The sequence below is a fragment of the Lynx canadensis genome, chromosome B3, assembly GCF_007474595.2.
Source record: "Lynx canadensis isolate LIC74 chromosome B3, mLynCan4.pri.v2, whole genome shotgun sequence".
Classification (NCBI taxonomy): Eukaryota; Metazoa; Chordata; class Mammalia; order Carnivora; family Felidae; genus Lynx; species Lynx canadensis.
The window spans coordinates 56106083-56129374 of NC_044308.2; the positions used below are offsets into that span (position 1 = coordinate 56106083).

A 23292-nucleotide genomic window follows, 5' to 3' on the forward strand; every position below is an offset into this window, starting at 1 on the left:
CTTCCAAACTCACAGAAAATTGATGGAACAATCACTCCTTCACATGAAATAACCTAAAGATTAAGAGAAATGTAGGTTTTCAAAAGTAAATGATATTCTTCCCCAAACCCAACCATCTCCAAGAGGCTTATAGCAATGATTCTCAGATGTAGAACAAAAATTCCTTTCAAATAGAGCTCCTGAAGACATCATTAATTAAAGACTGAGAAAATAAATTAAGTAAAAAAAAAAAAGCCTCAAAGTAAGGCTGACTCTTTTAGTGAGACAGCTACTTAGGACTAAAATAGGGAGAAAGCCAGAAGAATAGGAACCTCTTTTCTGAGCAGGTTAGCTCTAGGAAACAGATGACAGCCTATGTTGAAGCTTCCCTTCTCCTACCTTCCCCAGCCCAGTCTCCCCTAACAAACAGCTTAAGTCTTGTTACCCAATATCTACTTTCTCTTCTTCCATAGTAATAGAATGATCATCTGGGCACCTAAACACTGAGGGTAAAGACTACATTTCCCAGACCCCTTTGCAACTAGATGTTGCCTGGTTCTGGTCAATGGGACAAGAGAGGAAATGATACTTCAAATTTCTGTAGTGCAGCCTTAAAGAAGGGGCCTTTCCCTTCCTCCATCCAGCTACATGGCAGTGAAACTTCTTGGGCCATAGAGACAGAAATATGCCTTCATTCCAAAGTTACAGAAGAGGCTTACAATCCTAAGTCTCTTAAATGTTGGCCAACTGAGAGCAAGAAGAGGAATAAAATGGTAAAGGTAAGACACAAATTGAACAACTTCAAGTTGACATCTTTCACTAAAGTTTAAGGACTATGCCCTAAGTTGCCTTAAGAGAGGGATTGGACAATCTAACCTTACGAGACATGGAGTGATGAGAAAGATCTAGGTATGGGGGACTTTGCTCTTGGAAATTCTGTCCTTAGTTATTGCCTCAGGGAAAAAAAAGTAAACTAAAAATACATAAGAATTGATTATGTTTCTGACTATTTACATAGTGAATGAGTATAGGGAGAGATGAAGCATCGCCCTCACGGAGTTGAAAATGAATGCAGTCCACATTAAAGTTTAAAATAGAGACTTGGGATTACATCAACCAGGTGCCTTACTTTTTCCTCAGCTTTGTTCTGGGTGCCGTCAAGCATGAGGAGCTGAAGTACTGATCCTCCCACCCAGAGTCTGGCTGGCAATAAAATGATACTACCTTTTGTCATCTAGGAAGCAGTTACTCACACAGGACAGGAACTTATCTTGTTGAAGTAATACTGGAAACCTGGTCTTAAAAAAATAATAATAAAGACTTGTGCTTTACCATACTGACATGCAATATCTTGAAATCTGCGGGGGATTTTCCTACCTGCTGGGGGTTATAGAGTGTGAAAATACAGCTGTTAGCAGTTTCAACAGTAGATTATTTTACAGAAATTCTCATGAAAAAAAAAATTCATATGCATTTTCCAGTATTCCTTTTCTCCCTTCTTTCTTCAGGAAGCATCTAAGGAGGAATACAAATTTAGTTGCCTTTTTTTTTTTCTCCCACTGTTCAGAGTGCCCTAAAGGGAACAAATGTGGTAGGGAAATAAAGTAAGGCTATGAGTTTTATAAGATTGGCATACAAAATTGCCTTCCTCATTTTGTGCTGGGAAGTCAATCAAACACTTTATTTTCTCTAGGAGAAGAAACCGAAACCCAAAAACACACAGACAAGAATACCTTTCATCAATTACTCTCACAGAAATCTTTGAGAGGTTGGTTTTCTTGTTCTCCCTTAGAACTACATTTATAACAAACTCCAGAACAATCTACATGTGGTATCATAAGATTTTTTTTTCTTTTTGGTATTTCCTTACAATTGTGGGTCAGAACAGTCTTTTGCCAAAACATGTATCTGAGATATTCATAGATTTTAACAACACTTATATAACATAAACAAAACATTTACTTTGTTTCTTTTCAATATTTCCTCCAAGCAAATTTACATGCTTCGTGCTGTCACTGCCAGTTTGAAATTTAGAGCCCCATTTTTTTGGAGCAGACTATTTTGTCTTATTTTGTCTGTTTCTGCCTTTTTGTTAGAAAATATATTCATCACAGTTTAGGCTCAGTCTGCATCCGTTCAACCTGACAGGACATAAAGTATTTGGCAAAAATTCCTCTCTTGGGGGTAATTCCTGTCAGGAGTTAGTTGTTGAGCAAAATCCTGAGAGACTGGGTAAATGAAGGACAGTTCAGTTAAGAATCAGTAGTTCCCTTTTGGTGCCAAACAACAACACCAAAACCCAAGTCCAAAACAAGCAAAGAACAATTCTGGCAGGCCAGGACAACTGGTTGCCCAGTGTCATAACGATGATACTATCTACTAATGACAGATTTGAAATTAAAATAGTCATCACATTTTAACAGCATTGCTGAATACTGGCTATGTCTCTAAAGGATTAGTTAGACATTTTGACCTGAGGTCTGGTCCTTCGGAAAGATTATTAATAACATCCAGGTCCCTAGTAGTGCTTCTCAAGTCACAGCCTACCTCAAAGTTAGCCTTTTATGCATAGATATTTGCTTACATGGAACATTTTTAGACATGCTACTCTGGAGTCTCAGCCCTCAAAAAATCTCCCCTTTCTAAACTATTTTTTTTTTGAAATATGGTACATGATTGAGAGAAAGTTTTGGGGACCTCAACAAGTTCCCGAATAAGAGGCAAAGCATTCTAAGAAGGATGGCTACAGGCCTTTAGTAGTTCCGAATGAGGGAATATGTGACAGATGGCTGAGAGCTAAGTCCTATAGGAATGGGGGTACCAGCTGGTATCAAGGAGGGAAACAAGAATGGAAAGAAAGAGAGGTGGCAGGGTATGGCTGTCACCTCAATAGTTTTACTGTAAGAGGTAAATTTGAACAAAAAACAAAATAATGATAATAATAATAATAAACTTCAAAAGTTGAAAAATAACAACAAAAAGGATGGAAATAAAGAATTAAGGTACAGGTATTAGAGGTAAGAAGATGCCAAGACTGACTCAGCGAAGAGCCCAAACACTAGTTTGAAAGCATGAAATTTCTTTTCAGTAACCTACCTTGCTTACTGAAATCCTGAAACTTACCAAAGAGAAGGTGGGTGTTTTATCTGAGGAGGTTTCTTCCCTAAGAGATGCAGAGAGCCTCTAGAAAAGGTAGTCTGTCCCTTCCCTTTTTCCATATCACGGGACTGGCTTTCTGTTTGTGTGTCTTTTAAAGACTATTTTAAATGACCATACACATCAATACAGGAGAAGCTGCCTCTGACTTCAGAGACCTCTGTGAGGTTCTCTTGCTTCTACGAATAACCTTGATGGAAGCTGAAATGGTATAAACAGAATTGCAGGATTTTACAGTGGGGCTAGACCTCTGAGAGCATTTTAAATCAGGCTCCAGCCAGTTTAAAGACCCTTTCTTAACCTTCTGTGGCAGATGAGTAGTGGAGAACAATTATTTTGGAAGTGAGATTCCCTGTTCAAATGAAAATACTTATTTTCAACTTCCAACTCTTCTTTGTGGATGAGTTTTTAAAATCCACACTGAAAAGTAGGATTTGAGAAAAGGAGCTCAAAGAGACAGAGAGCAGAAACAGGAGGGCTACTCACCCAGGTGATAGATGAATCTGAAGAGTTCAAGAGGAAGCCCTAAAGACTGTGTCCTTGAAACCAACTATGCAGCTGAGTTCCCACCCAGCTTGACCCAGAAGTATCTTCTTTATGAAGCAGTTGTTTGCAAAAAGATGAGGACCATAGCTATGTTTACCTTTAAAAAAATCCCTGGTGACTTGAAACCATCCTCAGATAATTATAAATCTCCTATTTCTGCTACCTTAGAGGCAATCATTTGTCATCTTTTCTCTCTTTTTAAATCCTCTATTCTCATTTATCTAGTTCAACCACGATAGAAGGGGGTAAAGGCAGAGAGGGAGAGAATTACAGCTGGAGGCCCTAGCCACACGAAGGGTAACAGGTGAAGACACTGAAATGGCAGAGGCAGAGACACTCTGTGGCCATGAAAAGACAGAAATAAAAGCAGAAAGGCAGCCTGTTTCCTACCCAGTCAACCCCTTTGTAGGAGGAGAGCAACCTGGAGAGACACTCAGGTCTCTATGAATGTGACTGAACTTGGTCCATCAACATTACCATGAGCAGATACTCTGTCATCTCATTACCATGCTCATGTTCCCCTGATTCCTGGGTAGCAAGACAGAAATATCTCCTTTACGGGCTGCATGTTTTGTTACCAAAAGTCGTATGTAGAAACTCCAGCTCAGGTGGGATGGTGGTTGGAGGTGGGACCTTTGGGAGGTAATCAGGATTAGTTGAGGTCATGAGGGTGGAGACCTCAAGGTGGGATTAGTGTCCATTAGGAGAAGAGAAAGAGACTAGATCTCTCTCCTCTCTGTGCCCTGTAGGGACATAATGGGAAGACAGCCATGTGCAAACCAGGAAGAGAGCCCTCCCTAAGAGCCTGACCAGGCTGCCATCCTGATCTCAGACTTCCAGCCTCCAGAACTCTGAGAAATAAACTTCAGTTGTTTCAGCCACCCAACATACTGGTATTCTGTAAGAGAAACCCAAACTAAGTCACCTTTTGTGATCACTGGTCTCAGGAAAGGCCCTAATATTTGCTACATTGGCCTAGTCTAATAAAGCAATTATTAACCAATATATTTTAGTAGCCTGTGCCCAATTCATCTACTCAGGAAGATAAATTTCCTTTTTTGCTACCAGGATAATGGTAAATATGAGTAGAGAAGAGACTTCCCTGCATTAATGAAAATCTTGATAGTGTAGTACTGTCTCTCTCTAACTAATTAGGTTTCAGAATGATCACACCCCTGAATCTTTTGGGTCTGACTTGGTATTAAGTCATTTATAATTAGGCATCAACTACAGCAAGCTTTCTATTTGTCTATGATTTATCCATGGTATCAGGCATCTTTAGGAAAGTAAGCCCTTTATATTTCTTTTATCGGCAGAAACCTCATTAATTTGTTGTGTGTGTGTGTGTGTGTGTTTTTTCCTGATAAGGCTCAAATTATTACCAAGGTAATCTCCGAGTAAGTTTCAATGAGCGGCCTCACAAGGGGGAATGGTATGCAGGCAAGTGGAAACACAGGCCCCAGCCACCTGCATGCAAAGCCTCTGCTCATCTTCCCTCACCAACCGCAGTCTCCCGGGGAGATGAGGATTAGGCTGAGCATGTTAATTCAGGATGGAATAAAATGGCTTAAATCTTTAGGCAGTTCCATCCATACCTAGATATGGCAACATTTCACCATGCAGCAATCTTGTCAGTGAGGAAACATAATGCACAAAACTGTCACTAAATTATACACTGAAGCCAGTTTGCATCGGTGGCAATAGATTTTATGATAGATCCTACGCTGAACCAGGGTACATAATTTATATCTATCCCACGTCTCTTGCCTCTCCTTGATAAAAGTCAGGAGGAAGGCATATTTGTATTCCACTGTCCTCTGCCGAGGGTGTTTAACATGCTTATAGGCCAAATGAAGCCGCTTTGTTTGTTATCTCCTGGCTTCCAGAAATAGTCAGCTCTGATAATGTGCCACTGGAGTTCTGAGTTACCACATCATGATGTAACGGCTCTGGGAGTACAGTGAAACCACGAACGTCCAAATGAATTGACACAATTTCCTGCAGAGGAAGCAATCTGAAAATAATAGGCAGAAATTCTGGCTCCTTTTACACTTAGAAGAGATGACAATCATCACTGAAGGGGTGTCTGGGAGTGTTCTGGTGGATCCACAAAAGGGAATGCTCACAAAAATCAGGCTTTTTTACATGCCTGGTGAACCCATCAAGTGTTCTTTATTTACTTTCTAAAAGCATATGGCGGGGGGACAGATTTGTGGAGTAAACAACCAATGCTGAGAACCACCCAGTCATCCTGTTTAAGTTTGGGTACCCTGTCAAGAGTTCCACAAAAGGATCATGCTCTCTTTTACCTCCTGACTTTGCACCTGTCATTTCCTCCACATGGAACCCTGCACTCCTTCCCAACCACTCCTCCTTTCTTCCTTCAACCCCCCCTGTCTCCTCCCCAGCCTTCAAGTCACAGTATAAATGTGGTCTCCATGGGGAAGTCCTCACTGAACAAGCCCGGAATTTAGGGAAGATCTCTCCATGTGCTTGCTCAGCAACCTCATCACCTATGTCCTCTTCAAGCACACTTCTGTCCACTACATTGCAAGCCCCCTGGAGGTAGGCACGGGACTTTATTCATTCACTCTCCTATTCCCAGCAGCTCCCACATGCCTGGGACAGAGGAGATGCTCAATTAATGTTTACTGAAAGATTATTGAAAGAATCCAAGCTTCTGTAGAACCCAGGGTACTCCCTCTACAACTGTCCCTCCAGCACTTTGTTATGCCATCTCTTCCCTTTCCAAGTGCCCTCAAAGAGCACTGCAGCCTATGTCCAGCCTGGTTATGTGCATTAATGAAAAACTGAATGAGCCAATATTGGGCCATATACATTCAAGGTGACCCTGTAAATAATTGTTCTTATCAACAGGGCACCTCTGAGCCAAAACCCACTAGAGAAGGTGGTTCGACTCTGGTATAGTAATACAATAAGGCAACTTCTCTAATATCCCAATCCCAATTCCAACTCTATTCACCCTGCAGAAAGCAAGTTAATTAAAGCTCAAGAAACACAAAACCTAAGTTTCTCTTCAGTCTTTGAGACTCTCTTCTGCCTCAAAAACAGCCAGTGCAGACCACCATAAGCATTCAGCTTTGCTAGATGCTAGCTTTCTTCTAACACCTTCCACTTCTTTTGCTTTAATTCCCCAAGGGGAGAAAAATGCATGGTATCTGTTAGATTCTTCACTGTAATTTCCCATTATTTGACCTTTGATCCCCTTCAGCCTCAGCTCCTCAGTTTCACAGCATCCCCTCAAGGCCCTGCCATTTGTGGTTGAGATTATGGGATACTATCAGAAATAACTAGCTTGCAGAATTTTTCTGAAGATCAATGCACACAATGCAATATCTTTTCTCCGGCCATTTTTCTGTACCGCATTCTGACAGGTGGACTGGAGGTAAATTTTTAGAGTCAGCCTTTGGTAGCTCAAAATACATTCATAGGTCTTGTCCAAGACGTGAATAAAAAAATGTTAAAGCATCTATGTCCCTCTTATGTCTTCTCACACTGGGAACGGGTGATATGATGAGAAAGAAAGGAGCACAAGTTTGTGTCCTCAGAGGACCCTAGTTCCTACTCCTCAACACTGCCATGCTGAAGGCTAGGGCCTCCAGCTTCTCTGGTTCTCAATTTCTCATAGTAGTCTTCTTACTATTTGACCTTGTTATGTGTAAAATAAATTCCCAGAAAATTATTCCCTAAAGTAAATTTTAACTATATTTTAAAACCAAAGGAAAACTGATTTTGTATCATCCACTGTTTTCCCCATTACTCTGGCTGGTGAGAATGGCCCAGGTTTCATGGAGACACAGAATTGTACATGAACAGGCCCAAGAAGATGTGGGGATTCCGTCCATCATTGTCCTAAATGGCTCACTGAGTAAATGATTCTCCTTCTTTTCTGAGCTCCTTTAGGGAGGGACTTGGAAGGTCTGCAACATGAGGAAGGATAAACATTGGCTGAGAATCCAATGTTGAAAATAGGGTCTGTCCTAACATGAAACACAGTGTTAAAATGTTTTCAAGTATTCTGTGATGATAATAATAATGGAAAAATCTTTTATTTCTCCAAAGAAACTCAAGGAATTTCATAGTCACATCAATCATCCTTGCCACTTCCCCATGAGGAAGGAAGAGGGCAGGCACTAATATGATATAAATGGCAGCAGCAGAGTAAGCCATCACATTGAACTAGAGCCTTATAAATTGTTCGTTGCCCCTTGTAACCAAACAGTGAAAGGCAAGTGGGGGGAGGCTTGGCCCACTCTCAAGCCTGAAGCAATATCCTCTAGGAGACCTCCAGACAAGTCGGTGCACCCAATTTTTATAAATGACACTTTGGACAACTATTTATCACTGATTAAAGCCTGTCTGGTCTTATATTTCGAAGTCATCTTTGCTGTCCGGCATTTTTCACTGCATAAAACCTGGTATCCACCAACTAGCATTTACTGGATTTCCCCTTAACTCTCTGATTGCCATCAGTATTAACAACTACTTATCATTCCCCGATTACCATCTGAGTTCTTGTTCCTGGGTTCTTGTTGTCCAAAAAGAATGAGCCAAAGATCTTTTCATGCTTAGTCACTGTCCTTTAAAAAATAAAGAAGACAAAGTCTTCTCTGGGCTTCTCTAGTCTAAATATCTCCTTCTCTACCTTGTTGGCTCACTCTCTGCAGTCTTTCCAAGTCCTCCTTGTTTTCCTCCTTATTATTAAAAATTAAATTCCTATTCCATGCTCTATTCACCTCCACAAATGCTCATGCAATTCCAGTTTAAAAAGGAAATAAATGGCCATATCCCTGGCAGCTGTGATTATCCCCATCTCTGTACCATTATCAACATTTAATGGGTTCCTATGAAGTTCAGGACACGATACTGGCCACAAATTGCTGAAGCAAGCCTAGTCTCTGCCCCCAGGGCAATCCACCTCTTGAAATAAACTGGTATGGCCCAGCCTGGACAACAAACAGTGGGTCAGGGTGGCTAATTGGAGGAGGAAAGCACATGGAGGAAATGGCTTTGGTAAAGGACAATTCCCCCAACTCGCTAATGCTGGAAAAGCAGTTTTATTACTTATTGAGGGTGGAGGTCAGTCTATAAAGGGTTAAGGAGACTGCATGGTAAGGATCCAGAGGCACTGGGTACAGGTCACTCTTCTTAAGAAAACAAAACTGATGTGAAGGATATACAACAGTTAAGGGTCATTCCAAGGTCAGGAGAAGAGTCTCCTCTCAGATACAAATTTCCTGGTGGGGAAGAGGAGGAGAGGAAGGAGAAGGAAACAATAAGCAACAAAAAAGGCAACAAAAACAAAAAACCTTTCCATCTGATGATTTTAAGGCTATATTTTGCTCCCAGTCTCAGTTTCCTGAGGTAACTCCAAAAAAGAAAAAGGAAAGCTCAAAATAGAATTCGCTGCATTCCTTGTACCACAATATAGGTGTGTAATGAATGCACGGAAGGGAGCAAATAGGTTTTTCCTATAAAAAAAAAAAAGCACACAATCAGCTGTCATCCTAGAGTCCTTCAAGTAGGTGGATTTCAGAGTGGGCCTGTTCGACCTCAAAGACATCCGCCTTCCAATCTGAGAGTCTATGATCTAATTTCCAACAAACCCACCTGGAAAACTCCTAGTAAACAATACCTGACAATGTGACCACAATGGAAAACTCAGGCAGCCAGGGAATCAGGGGCAGCCATGCAACTGCCTACAACAGTGTCTTTCCTCTGAATATCTAAGGATCATAGATGGAGGTTCATTCCTTATTCATTATAAAGCTAAAGACCTGAAAACTCTCCTGACCATGGTATTACTTTTCCTAGAAGTGTAGCTGGAAGTTGCAAAATTAGAGAGCATCACTGGCTCTTGAAAATGGTGTTTTTCTAGAAAGCACTGCTCTACCCCCAAGGAAAGTGCTTCAGTCCAGCACATCCCTCAACAAGCCTTCTTGGGCACTTAAGGTTTTTGTTTTTGTTTTTGTTTTTTTGTTTTGTTTTGTTTCTTCTTTTTATACAAAAAAAAAATTTAAAGAAAATGTATTACTCAACACAGCTCCTTTTGAGTGTGGATTCCTTGCCACACTGATGATACAAGGCTCTGGTTCAGCTTCCAGGAGAATATTTTGGCCACTTCATAATTATTTTGCATGAGCAAGTCTTATGACTAATGCATCAGTTACTTAGCACTTTAATGATGTCTTTTTCTAAATAATTTCTTTTAATTGAGGCACCTCACTTATTAGCTTGGTAGAGCTGTAGCCAAGGGCACACTTCTATGACACATACTAATTCACAGTGTCCCTACCAGATAGATGGGACTTTTCTGTCCCTTAGCTGTCTATCCATAGAGAACACTGGGGAGGAATTCTGAACAGTTAGTATTCTAGGCTTCTTCTTATTCCCTGGGAAGGTACAACAAATTGATGAGATAGTAAATTAGACTTTTGTTAAATCAACTCAGTTTGACAGTAATGGTTAAATTCAAACCAGAACATCAATAGCACTGAAAAGTAAGTTGACTCTGTCACTTTGATGTGCCTGTGACTGCTATGACCATCTGAGAGCAAATGGATAATGCATACCATTTAATTCCACAGGATCCTTTTGTAATTTCATTTAAGTTAGTTTTCAGGCCAGACTACTCATATTGGGGAAGTCAACTTAAGTACTGGGGGGTTCAGCATGATAATGAGCTAAGCTTACATCAAGGTAACTAGGTGACAATGCAACTTACACCATTACAAAATGGTGTATGTATGAATCTGACACTCCTGATATCTGGGTCTATAAAGTCACTATAAAAAAGGTGTTGTTCTCAACAAAAACCATCCATTCCACAAGGCTCAACAGGGGTAACCGTGCATGTAGAGCCCAGTCGCTCTGAAGTCAAAGGCTTCATTCTGCAGCCAACCTGTTGCCCACAATTTGAGGTGTGGTTTTCTGGTTTCTAAAAGTAACTTTCTATCTCTGTCTTCCTTTTCAGATCCACCCAAATTATAGCTTTGGCTGTGAAGAAGGGTTGGAAAAATGACTGCATAGTGAAAAAGGTATTTTTTTTTAAAAATAATTGCACCATTTACTTGTTCTGCTTCAAGTCTAGCCCGCAGAGTCAAAACATATCGAAATGACACAAGACAGCCTCACTGAAAAGTTGTCCTATGCATGGCTCATGTCTTTCACTAACTGAAGACATATGCTCCCAATAGCCCATTGCAGATCATGTTCTAGGAAGAGGCTAACTTTGCTCCAACTCCTCAGAAATTCTCAGAGGAAAGGAAAACTGCACAATACCCCTCTGCTGGGGCTGCCTCCAGGAGGGGGTCCTTCCTTTCAGTTTCAGGCCTCTGTGCTCTTTCTGGGGGTAAAGAGTTCCTACTGTTATGTAAGGGTCTATGTAGAAATTTATATCCAGCCCCAAATTATCAACTAGCAGAATACCTGCTACATTCATTAATTCATTCTGTAGTACTTATTGAGAGCCTGTTATATCTCAGGGATGATTTCAGGCACTTTATATCAGTGAAGGTCCTTGTGGAGTTGGCATTCCTGGCAAGGGTAGTGAGAAGACAGAAAATAACAATAGACATAATAAGTATGAATATATTAGTAGGTGATAAGGGCTAAGAAAAATAAAACAGATCTCAATAAGGGGATTGGGAATTCCAGGAAGAGGGGATTTAGCAATTTTAGAATATGGTATTCTGGCTAGTTCCTTTGAAAGGTATACTTGAGCAAAGGCTTGAAGGAGATGAAAAAGTTGGTGATACCAATGTATGGAAGATCATTTCATGCAGAGGGAACATCTAGTGAGAAAGCCCTAAGTCAAAATCATGAATGCCATGTTTTGAGAAAGTCTAAGAGGCCAATGTGGACTCTTCTAGTGTGACTGTGGGGGTGTTAGTGGGGCAGTGGGGTGCTATAGGAGATGAGGTCAAAGAATAATAGGAGTCCAGGTCATGTGGAGTCTTGTAGATCAGTGATTCTCAAACTTTGAAATGGATGTAGATCATCTGGGATCTTGTGAAAACGAAGAGTCATATCCACTTGGTGAGGGGCAGGGCCTGAGATTTTCCATCTCTAACAAGTTCCCAGTTTGCCTCTGGTGCTGCCGCTCAATTGCCCATACTTCAAGTAGCAGAACTTCCAACCACTGTAAATGACTTTTACTCTGAATAATGTAGGGAATACACTGAAAAATTCTGTGACTGTTGAGGACAGACTGCAATGGGGGAAAAGCAGAGAAGAAGGGAGACCAGTTAGGAGACTATTGTAGTAATACAGGCAAGGGATAGTGATGACTTGGATTAAGGAGCTATCAGTGGAAGTAATTAGATTCTGGATATATGTTGAGAGTAGAGCTATAACAATTTCCTGATGGATTAGAAGTCACGTGTAAGAGAGTCAGGAGACAAAATGATGCTAAAGTGTTTGACCTGAGCAACTGGGAAATAGAGTGTCCATCAACTTGAAATGGGGACTGCTGCAAGTGGAATATGTTCTAGAATGTAGGTTTAGGAGTTCAGTTTGGACATGATACATGTGATGATGTTAAAAAGGCAAAGTCTGGAATTTGAAAGAGAGGGCTGGACTGGACATGAATGTGGGAGTAGTTGTCAGAATGTATTTAAAGCCATAAAACTGGATGAGTGTGTAGATAGAAAAGTAATAGCCTTGGGCACTCATCTCCTGGACTTCCATCAGGGAGTCTCCTGTCCCCAGGAGACAACACAGAGGAAGGCTGGAAAGTGGATTCTCTCTCCGGTTTCACTGGAAGCCACACTTGTGAACTGCGTTTGAAGTGTTCTTCCACATTTCCCATACACCTCCCAGTCATATGGGTAACAAGGCCATTGTGTCTTTAATAATGGCTTATGGACACATGTAGAGAGGGAGAAAAAGTGTACTTTCCCACCCACTACAGTTTCAGTTTCTATGATGAAGCTACATCTATCAGCATGAATTATTATCTGAATGGTCAACAACTTGAAGTCTCTTCGGAGTTTGTTGAAACAAGTGAAAAATCACCCAGTGAAAGGTAGTAGCACAAAACATTTACTTATTCATTCAACGACACAGAGTGTTGACACACAGTGTCCGGCCTAAACAATACAGAAGCTACAGAGAACATTACCTATAGATCTTACCTACCTAACCACTTCAATAATCTTAACAGCTGAGCTTGGCTGGGATGCTTTAAGAACAAACTACACACACACACACACACACACACACACACACACACACACACACACACACACACCTGCCCCTGGGAATCTATCTTGGAACCTACTCAAACCTACTCATTCTCTCTGGCTAAGCTTCTGTTGCAGATTTATCCCTTTATGACCTTTCTTTTATCTACCTGCTACCTTGCTAATTGAACTTTAGGCTCATCTATTTTCCTGGAATGCATATTTGGCTCAGTTCTACCCATGCCTAAGGCCAGCTGTAGTTCCCAAGATCCGGGGTGGGCAAAGCTGTAGGCCCTCTGTTTACTCAGTACTGGAGATAATTAGGAACTCTCCTTAAGAAAATTATGGTATAATAGAGATTAGTATTACATGATTGCTTAACAAATGACTGATTATTTAATTTGATGTACACATAGATGTGGACTATGAGTAGCATAGATGCTATTATGTAACTTATGGACCTTTGGTCCATTTTGCCTTATGTTCCATCTCAGACTATGGTACCATTTTTGGAGAATATTGTCATTCTCTGATATCCCTCCAATGGTTAAGTGTGCCTGGTTTCTATTAGTAATTCACTCTGGGTCTCTCATCCATGAATTTATCTATATCTTTCCTGAAACTATTGACATTTTAGAATGTGTCATCTCTGGGGGTAATGACATAACATTTTATGTATCACTGGAAAGTGACAATGGAGAAGAAATCTGTCAAGGCCTGCTTTGGTTTCTGTTCCCCTAGCCTACCTCTCCCAACGGCATGGCACACATTCCTCCCACCTATAGACAAAGCCCTGCCCCAGGCTCTAGGGCCAACCCTATCTTTAATCACAAGGATTTAAACAGTTCTCCTTCAACACTGACTCAGAATCAAATCACTGTAGCTGCCAGTTCATTAGACAGCATGACCCAGTTCTATAAATGAGTTTCTGTCTTATTCCTGAGATCAGCTCCCTACCTTGTACCCTAGTTCTGGCAGCATAATCTTTGTCTTGCTCCTTTGTGTTGAGGTCCCCAGCTTGGTAACCTTCCCAGTACTACTCCCAGCCTTCTAGGAATATCTCCTGCTTTTTTTCCCCAGGGCTGGGGTGATGGGAATCCTAGCCCTGAACACTGGAACTGCCTGATGCTGCCTGTTTGCATGTCTGCCTGCTTCATGATCCCACATTTCTGTGCTCTTCCCACCTATCAGCACTGCATGGTGTTTCATATCTGATCCTCTACACTCACTGCTTTCTGGATCCATCTGTTGTTACTGGTTTAACTATGTGCAGGCCAGGAGTGAGGCATGAAAGATACTTGCTCTACTATGAGCTTCACTATGAGCAAGTGAAATAAGGAATATTAACCTGAGCACTGCTTACTGCTGTGCAGGTTACATACTGCTCAATTGCAGAGGACAACATATGCAATGTCTGAAAGGTACAGCATATTGCAATGTAAACGGCACCCCCTGGAGTTGTGCTGTGCAGCAACCCTGATGCTAACCACAGCTTGATATCCTGGGGATATAACTTAGAGATTGTGCTTATAGAAAGTTAAGTGGTTATCAGCTTATGAATCAGTGTTTAACATATCATCAGCATTTAAGTTTGGGAATGCTGACTCAAAGCCAGATAAACTTTAATTATAGCCTAATAACAGAGTCAGATTCCAAAGAAACACAAGTGAGGGAGTATGCCTAATCCCGAACACTTAGTAAAGTTAAATAATTTAACAGACAGTAAGAATTAAAATTGTCATGATTGAGGCAGGCTGTTTGCCCAGGACAGGTGGCTTCATTCTGAAATGATACAGTACATGTTTCAGACTGTACTGGTCCTCAGAGCGTATGTGTGGCCTGAGGTGTGCCAAAGGCATTGCTGCTTTCAATCATTTCTTCCTCCCACCTGCTACAGGACATAGCTCCTCAACATTAAAGTCAGGTTTTAGAACTAACTGAATTGGAGCCCCACTTAGCTCCCTCACTTGCTCCTCCATCCCCCTAGCCCCCCAAATTTATCTTAGAAGTCCATTAGTATTCATCTTAACACAAAGCAACATTAACTCAATGGTTCATGTATATGGTTCTGAAGGGATATGCTACAGGCCAGATGTAATGGGCAAGGACAGGAAACAATAATCTCAAGACATAGGGGCAACCTAATATATTTAAGGAAGTGGAAATTGATCTGAGAGGCAGGAGATGTGGGATCCAGTGGAGGTTACACTACTAACCACAGTGCAACCGTGGCCAAGCCATGCTAATCTCTGGGCATCTGCCCTTTCAACTGTAAAGATGAGGGAGTTGAGTTAGAAGACATCTAAGGTATTTTCCACCACTAAATCACAGATTATAAATTGGCAGTTGAAGCTTGTTTTGTTGTGGAGTCCCTCAGTGGTGATCTTCAGACAGCCCAAGGACACAGACTAAACTGATGGCATAGGAATCCCCAACCAGGGTGGAGGAATGTCCCAAACCAACTCCACCTCCTCCACTATTCTCTCCTAGGCAGCTCTGAAGGAAGATGAATGCTTAATTGCAAAGTAGGCGCTCAAGCAACAGCCATGTGTAATTGAAAAGGTGATTTCATAGGCACCATTTAAAACATAAGGAACCTGGAAACCATACACCTTGGCATTCACTCAGAAGGTAGTATTGCAAATACTTATTATATGCCTAGATTTGCCTCTCATAAATTAGATTATAATGTGCATGGTTAATTCTAGCAAGGTATTAATATCACATTAATCTGAGTCATAAAAATAAAGTGTTTATAGATCTTATTCAGCTCGCTAAGAACCAAGTGCCATATGGAAGGTGGTGTCAGAGGATGAGGTTCACAGATGAGTCTCCACACTTCTGTTCAAGGAAAGACACCCATATTTTTCAAGTCCACTGATGTCTTCTGCCTATTAGATTTAGCTCAAGTTCCATTTTTCCCAGAGCAGCCTCCACCAAGCCAGCCTGCAGTACCCCTCTTCCTGATGTCCAGAGACACTTACTGCCTGCACCCGATAATGAACCCGTGCATCCTGACCATTGTATGTTTTTCTCTAATCACATATATGTAAATCTTGACATTCTGATTAGATTGTAAGCTCCTTCAGACCAAGATCCTGTGATGCATTGCTCTTTTATCTTTTCAAGGGCCGGGCATTGGAGGAGGGCACATATTTAATGCTCAACAAACATGTTTTGAATAGAATTAATTTCATAGACTTTTGAAGAGTCTGTGGGCCAGGTTGGGAGACACACTAACAGATTAGAGGATCTCTGTCTTAAGTATTTACCAAGGGACTTAAAAGAGAAAAACGTGTGCACATAATCACTGAGACACAAAGGTAGTGAAAAAAAAAAAAGAACACACCATTTTGCAATCAAAGAGGAGAGAGCAATTCATTGCAAAAGATGGTTCTCAAACTGCAGCATGCATTGGAATCACCTGAAGGGCACACCTGACTAAGGTCCACTTCCAGAATTTCTTATTCAGTTTTGGAAATGGCCTCAACATTTGCATTTCTCACTAGTCCCTAGGTGATGAACTAACCCTAGCTCAGGGGCAATACTTTGAGAACCACTGGGCTAAAAGGCAAATAGGCCTGAAATAATGAAAAGCATCTCAGCAGTTATTTTCATCTTTTTGAAAGGACTGGAGGGGACACTGCCAAGTAAGCACTATGAGTAAGAGAGGTAGAGATATGGAAGCACCCACAATGTTTAGGGATGGCAAATAGCTGTATGCAGAGATGAGATTCCCAGAATCCAGGGGCATTATTTTGGGCACCTTCAATGTCATGCCATGGAACCTGGGTTCCTTATTGGGTGATAGAGAATACGGGACTGTTGTACACAGATTCCAAGGAAAGGCTGACAACAGGCAACAATGGAGAATGGACAACAGGGCTTGATAATTAAGCCACTAAACCAATCTGTCTTTATTAAGGGAAACCAAAATAGAACTGAGACATGTGTTCATCCAAAAGCCGCTCCATATGTTTCTGGAGTTCATCTGAGTAAGCAGGACAAAGGTCTCAATTTGATCATTGCCCAGGGTTTTGGGATTCTGCTTTTATTATCACTCATACACACAGAAACACACAGGTATGCCAGAATTTAGAATACGCCTCTTCACACACCCACACGAGTCTGTAGCTGTGAAGTTAGGATTTAGCCCCAGTGCTAAATGCATAGGTGTGGAAGCACTGTCAAATGCACAGGGTAGGATACTTCTCTAAGTCAAATCATGAGCTGTCCAGAATGGAAACACGATGCACCAAGTAGAGCTAAAGAGGAGGAAAAAGGGTATTGAACTTTCCCATCAGGTTCTGTTTGAATGAAAAAGTTGGGTTTGAACTCTGTCTCCCCAAATAAAAATGAAAGCCAACACATAGTGCTAGACGCTACTCTAAACACAATAAATACATCATGCTATTTAATCCTCACAAGAGATGATCGCTATCTTCATTTTACAGATGAGAAAACTAAGACACAGAGAAGTAGAGAAATATGACAAGGTCACACAGCTAGTAAGAGGTGGAGCCAGGATTTGAAATCAGAAAGGCCCCAAATCAGCATCTGTGTGTTTAACCACCATGCTAGGTTTGCACTCTGAGTTGTACAAGATCCTGAGGCTACACGTGCATTTGAAAAATAGTCTCGATTTGTCCCTCATTCCTCTTCCCTCCTTTTCTCTCTTCCCACTGCCTTCCCGAATTATTGAACATCTATGTTTGCCAGGCACTATGCACATAAATTGAAGCTGCTTTTTAAAAGTTGAACGAAGCAGCTGTTCTCAGCAAAGAAATAATTTTAGCAGTGAACCCCATATGTGGCCAGTATACAGGGTCTTCAAAAAGATCAAACCACTCCATGGGGTCACCCTCTCACAGTGCAGCTTTGGCTACACTTGCAACTTAATAAAATTCCAGGACCTCGTCCCCAGTCTCATTGAGTTTCCTATCACAAACTGTACTGAACCTTTTTGCAATGCCAAATAGGATTCAAAACCCCCTGGAAGAAGAGAGTGCAAAGAGGGCTTTTATATAGTTATGGGAAAAAAATACCTTAAAACACATGCATCTGAAGCCTTCTTTCAATTCTCCCATGGAATGCTAACCTTTATTTGCAGTTTGTGAGATTCATGTCAGAAGCTTGCTATAGCCTGAGGTTTAAACCAGAGAGATTCTGACTTGGTCCTGAGGCAGGTACCTTTGTAGCTTTCTAATCTCTCTCTCTCTGAAGTTCAGGGCTTTTAAGAGAGGTTGGTGATGTTCCCTGCGGAGGATTTTCTGTCATTTCGTGGGCAGGAATACATGGTTGTGATACAAAGAACTCAAGTTGAAATCTCTTTTCGTTCTGCTTAATTGCCATTATTGGCCTAATTGCAGGTACGGGGCTCAAAGAGAACGCATGTCACTTGCCATCTGTAGCCGGAAGGTGCTTGAATCAAACCAAATCTGTTCAGGATGCAAAAGACACTTTAGCATATGCAGATGCCCGAAATGGCTTTACAGACCCAAATCCTTTTAATAAGCTTAAGACAGGCCTGAATTTATTTAAATGTCTAATTCTAAATGTACGTATGCCTGGTAGTAATGTTTACCATCTGTCTGACACTGCCTGTTGAGGTAATTGTCAACTAAGTATGACATATGGTGCACATATTTTGGACCTTAATATAACGCCTTGGCATGAAACATTGGAAACCAAGATTTATCTTTGGTATCATTCAAGTTGGAGTTGAACAAACAGACGTTCTGGGCTATTACTGTTTTCTTCCTTGATGATAAATACTCCTCCGTAGACATGCTTGAGAACAACATTGGAGGGACAGGCCTCGTTTCAATGCACTGCCTTTCTCTTGCTCTGGCGCCCGCACTTAGAAACCCGGTTTCTAAGTTGGAAACCCAGTCTTCCAGTTGGAATGGCAATTCTGCAGTGGAGGCCAGAAGCCAGTCTCCAGCCCAGGCAGCATGTGGTCTCAGCCAAAGAATATAAGGAGGGTCCCACTTGAGAGCAGAGCTGTTTGCCCGGGTGGAAGAGGCTGAGCAGAATCCGAGGCAATGGCAACAGCCTCAGATCTTCTTTCTACGTCTTTATTCTATTGCCTATCTTCCCTTTCATCTCCATTCTATTTATTTTGCTTTCCAATTGGTCATGTCAAATATGGTAGCATTGGAGGAAAGGAAGGAGGAAGAAAGGCTAGAAGCTGACAGCTCCAGGAGCCCCCTAATACCCCAGGGAAATGCACATGACTCCAAGAGATGAGAACAACACCCTTTTCAAGTTATGTTTGGTTAAATGATGGAGACCCTAGAGTGACAAATATCTCGGGCACTGCTCCCTTCATTCTTTAAATACTAGCAGCACTGTAGCATTAGATACAGCTGTGTGGATGCCTAAAGCCTGACTTGAAAGACCTACTTTATGCTTGGATTAGAGGATGAGTATAGCTATTGTGTTTGCAGTCGCTGTCTGGGTCTAAAGTGATGTAAATAGGGTCCACAGGAATAATATAACTCTTGCAGTAAGTTAACTAATAATGTGGTCAGTGCCTTGTCAATGGGTTATGGCATGTCATTATGCACAGCACTCCATACAATAATAGCTTCCAGTATAAAGTCAACATAGACACTCTTTCTCTAACCCTGTTTCTATCCCTAGGCTCCACTGCCTCTTCATTTAGAAAGGAAGTCATTGGGGATTCTGGAGGATGAGCATGATACTCAACAATGATGTGTGTGTGCGTGTGTGCTGCACAGTTCGGGAGGTTTGGAAGACGAAAATGACAATATGCGGGGTTAGCCACCAAGGTAATCCAGCCTTGGATCTTCCCCCAGTCTGAAATGACGACTTGATTCCATATTTTGGCCTCCTGCCAAGTTCTGTATTTAAGCCTGAAGCTTAACATGTCCTCTGTTCCTAATTAGCAACAAGGCTAAATTTAGCAAAGGTTTCTCTGGTGCCACCACAGTCACAAAACGATTCTAAAATCTAACATGAAGGCATGTTACTTGATGGATTTAGGAAAAGACAAAACAAACCTGAAGGTGCCTCTCTGAGATCTGATGGCTCCTGGTGCCAAGAAATTTTGAGGCAAAGGGATAAAACTGGCTATTGTGTAAATATGTAAGTTTTGATACAGGAAAGGCCCTCCCTTGGGGCTCAGAGTACACAGTGTGGCAGCCCAGGGGTTACACTCTCAGAGAGGCCTAGCCCAGGGAGCAATGAGAAGAGGGCAAGATTCATTTCTCATGCCTCCCAGCTCCCCATTAGGATGTTGCTGTTCTGCCTCCTTTCCTCTGACCACCCCCGAGCCCAACAGATCAAAGTTCCCCTGTGCACTGTCATCCCTCTGCCCCTTGACTCCCCAACTTCTCGGCATGTTGAGACTTCAGTTGTCTTGTAGCAGTAACCCCCGTATCAGCCCTTCCTCCTGGTTGGTGCTTCCTCTCCACTCTCCACTGCTTTTTATTTTTTAAATATTTCACATCTACAGAGGAGCTGCTTGAATATGATGATGATGAACGATGAACAGGTGTATCACCTTCACTGTGCGTCACCTTGCTGCTTATACTTTATTTTTCCTTTATCTCTTTCCTTGTATGTGTGTGTGTGTGGCGGGGGATGTACCTGTACGATGTATGCGGTATTTTGGGTTGTATTGCTGACCATGTGAGAGTTAGTTGGGCATCCCAACTCCTTCACTCCTCGGTATTTTCACATTCATCCCCTAAGAATAGGACATTAGCTAGATATCCACAGTTATGACCATCGCACTTAGGAAATTTAACACTGATACTCTATGACTAGCTAATATACAGCCCATGTTCACATTTCCCCAATTGTCCCACGTGTCTGTTATAGGACTTTATGGTGCCATACTGATGTTTATGGAAGGTCTAGGCCAGTGGTTTTGCAGAATGGCTTACTGCTGTAATGTCACTAAGTATTATCACTCCTCAGTGGTCTCAAACATCACTGGACACTGTTAAATCTTATGTTCTTATGTTCACTTAAGGTAAAGAAGAAGATGCCAGATGATTGATGGAGGGCAGACACCCAGCCCAGGACCAGCCAGAGGAACCAGGGCAGAAGAGCATGTTTATGGTCCTTTTTCCCTGCCTTCATTTCAGATCCCCCCTAGTGCTGTAACTCCAGCTCACATGAGGCCTGATTTCCTTCCTTACTCCTAATCTATATCCGCTTCTCATGCAAACAGCCATGTTGAGCCACTGTAATTATGACAGGAACCAGACAAATTCTCCTGATGGTGACAAGCCCATACTCCCCACTTCTCCTTTTTCCCATCAAGGACAGGGAATTTCCACTCCCCTCACAAAGAGAAAAACTGTGGTGAGACCTCTACTGGACTCCCTCCTCTGTGAAGTGACTCAGATCTGAGCATGCCTGGCTAGCCCATTCCTCTTTTGCTCCAAGCTGCCTGTCTGAGCGGACACACTTACATGCTCTCGTTAGACTCTGTGTGTGACTGCATGAATGGTGGGTGCAGTTAGGCAGGTCATGGTCAGCGTAGAGAGCAGAGTAAGAGGCCTGTGTGGTGGCATATCAAAGCCATGTCATGTTCTCAAATTAGCTTCATCAAAAATAAAGCTGCTATTTTGATATTTATCTGTCTGGTGCCTGCAATTCCCTGTTGTTTTCTATCTCAGGAGGGCTAAATGGTCTTATTTGTTGGCTCTCTGAATCCCCAACTTTCTGATCAGAGTATTAACCATAACAGAGCAACACAAGTTTCCCCCTGCCCTCATCATGGAGTGGAATGGATGCTGTGTCTGCACTGAACTCTTCCCTCTTGAAGGGTACGATGGGTTGCCTAGGCTGTGGGACAATGGGGAGAACTCAGGGCTGCTCAGGCAGGGTGGGGGTGGTGAGGACAGAGGCAGCCAGCCAGCTTGAGTTGAGCCCCAGCCAGCTGATCTGCCAGGAGACTCCACAGAATTCAGAAGGTGGGAGGAGAGGCTCATGATTCTTTTAAGCAGGTGCAAAGAAGTTGAAAATGGACAGGCTGACTCCCCATTTAAACTCTGTGGGGAAAGGGGCAGGTCTGGCTGAACAGCAGTATAGCACATCATCTTTGGAGACCGGGCGGGTGGTTGCTGGACGGCAGCGGAGGAGCAGGGGGCTTTATGTCTGGCTGCCAAAGGCTAATGCGTTTGCTATGCAAACTGAGCCTTGGGTTCCTACTAGGTTCTCTGGAGACACTTGGGCTTCTTTACCAGGAGGTGACTGAGCTGTTCTTTCTAACAAAGACTTGCCCTTAGATACAAAGAAAAATGGCCTGTTGTTAGTCAGGGGTTTGGGGGTCGGATTAAGCTTAAGTGGCAGTAAATATAAGGATTGGGGTCTCTCAACCTTTTGCTTACATCACTAAGGCTTTAAATGATCCTGAGCGATGTCTGGCTTGTCTCTGAGTGTGAGAAGAAACAAAAGACAATGATGTCATTCAAAGCAGAGGTGAGGATGTCTAGGTCTTGAGCTGTCACACATAGGATGTGACATGTGTGAGGTGTGTGTGGTGTGTGTACACGTGCACACACAGACACAAGCAAAGATATCGATGTTTCCCCCAAGGAAGAGTGAAGTTACTGTTCATGCTATCTCTGCATGGCTGCCAATACTTGAATAGTTTGGCAAATACCATCGCTTCCACCTCTACCACACACATACGCTTGTTTTTCTTCCCAGAGAGTATGAACAAAATGACCCCAGGCCCTTGGTGTGCTCCCCGAGTCCTGACTAGAATCATTCATTGCCTCCTTGGTGTGTGCTGGGCAGGTTTGATGATAGGGTTTGGTTTCTCAAGTGAAACTTTTGAGACCCTGTGATCATGGGGCTTACACAGTGCATGGCACAAAGGAAGTATCTAGTAAAAGGGTAGACATGTTCTGTTCTTTTCTGTGAGTACCAAACAGTAGGGTGTGCAGGTTAATGACAGGCAGTTCTAGACACAGTTCTGTCGTTTATTAATTTGGTGACTTTGGTAAGTTACTCGATTTCCTTAAGTCTCATTGTCCTCATTTATGAAATAACAATAAGGACTACCTTGTGCTATTGTTTGAGGTTATCATTCCTGGCAATATTCAGAACTCAATCAAATGTGGGCTGGAGCTGAGAGTAGTGCTTTGTCAATAGGTTGCTATATTGGAGAAAGTCTTAGTGGGCCTCGGCGCCTCATCTCGTAATTAACATGGGGTTGGGTTAGAATCTCAAATTAGAAAATATCTGCCATTGCTTTGTGGAGATGTGTGTGTAGGTTGTGGTCCCGGGGACAGGAGTTGCCTTAGGAAGTCTTCAAAGGAGGCTTTGAGTCTCTAATTACTTGGGAAATTTTTCAACAAAAACTCCCAATTTTACATAGTGCTTGCATCAATCCAGAGTCAGAAAATTGCCTTTCTGGACATAT

General features: G+C 42.1%; 1 long non-coding RNA gene across 1 annotated transcript; it reads left to right on the top strand.

Annotated features, from left to right (window-relative positions):
* Positions 1-639: 639 nt before the first annotated feature.
* On the top strand, positions 640-21495 carry LOC115517140. Its single transcript, XR_003969733.1, has 3 exons — positions 640-758; positions 10676-10739; positions 20887-21495. It is a non-coding gene; the product is annotated as an uncharacterized LOC115517140 (long non-coding RNA).
* The last annotated feature ends 1797 nt before the right edge of the window (positions 21496-23292 follow it).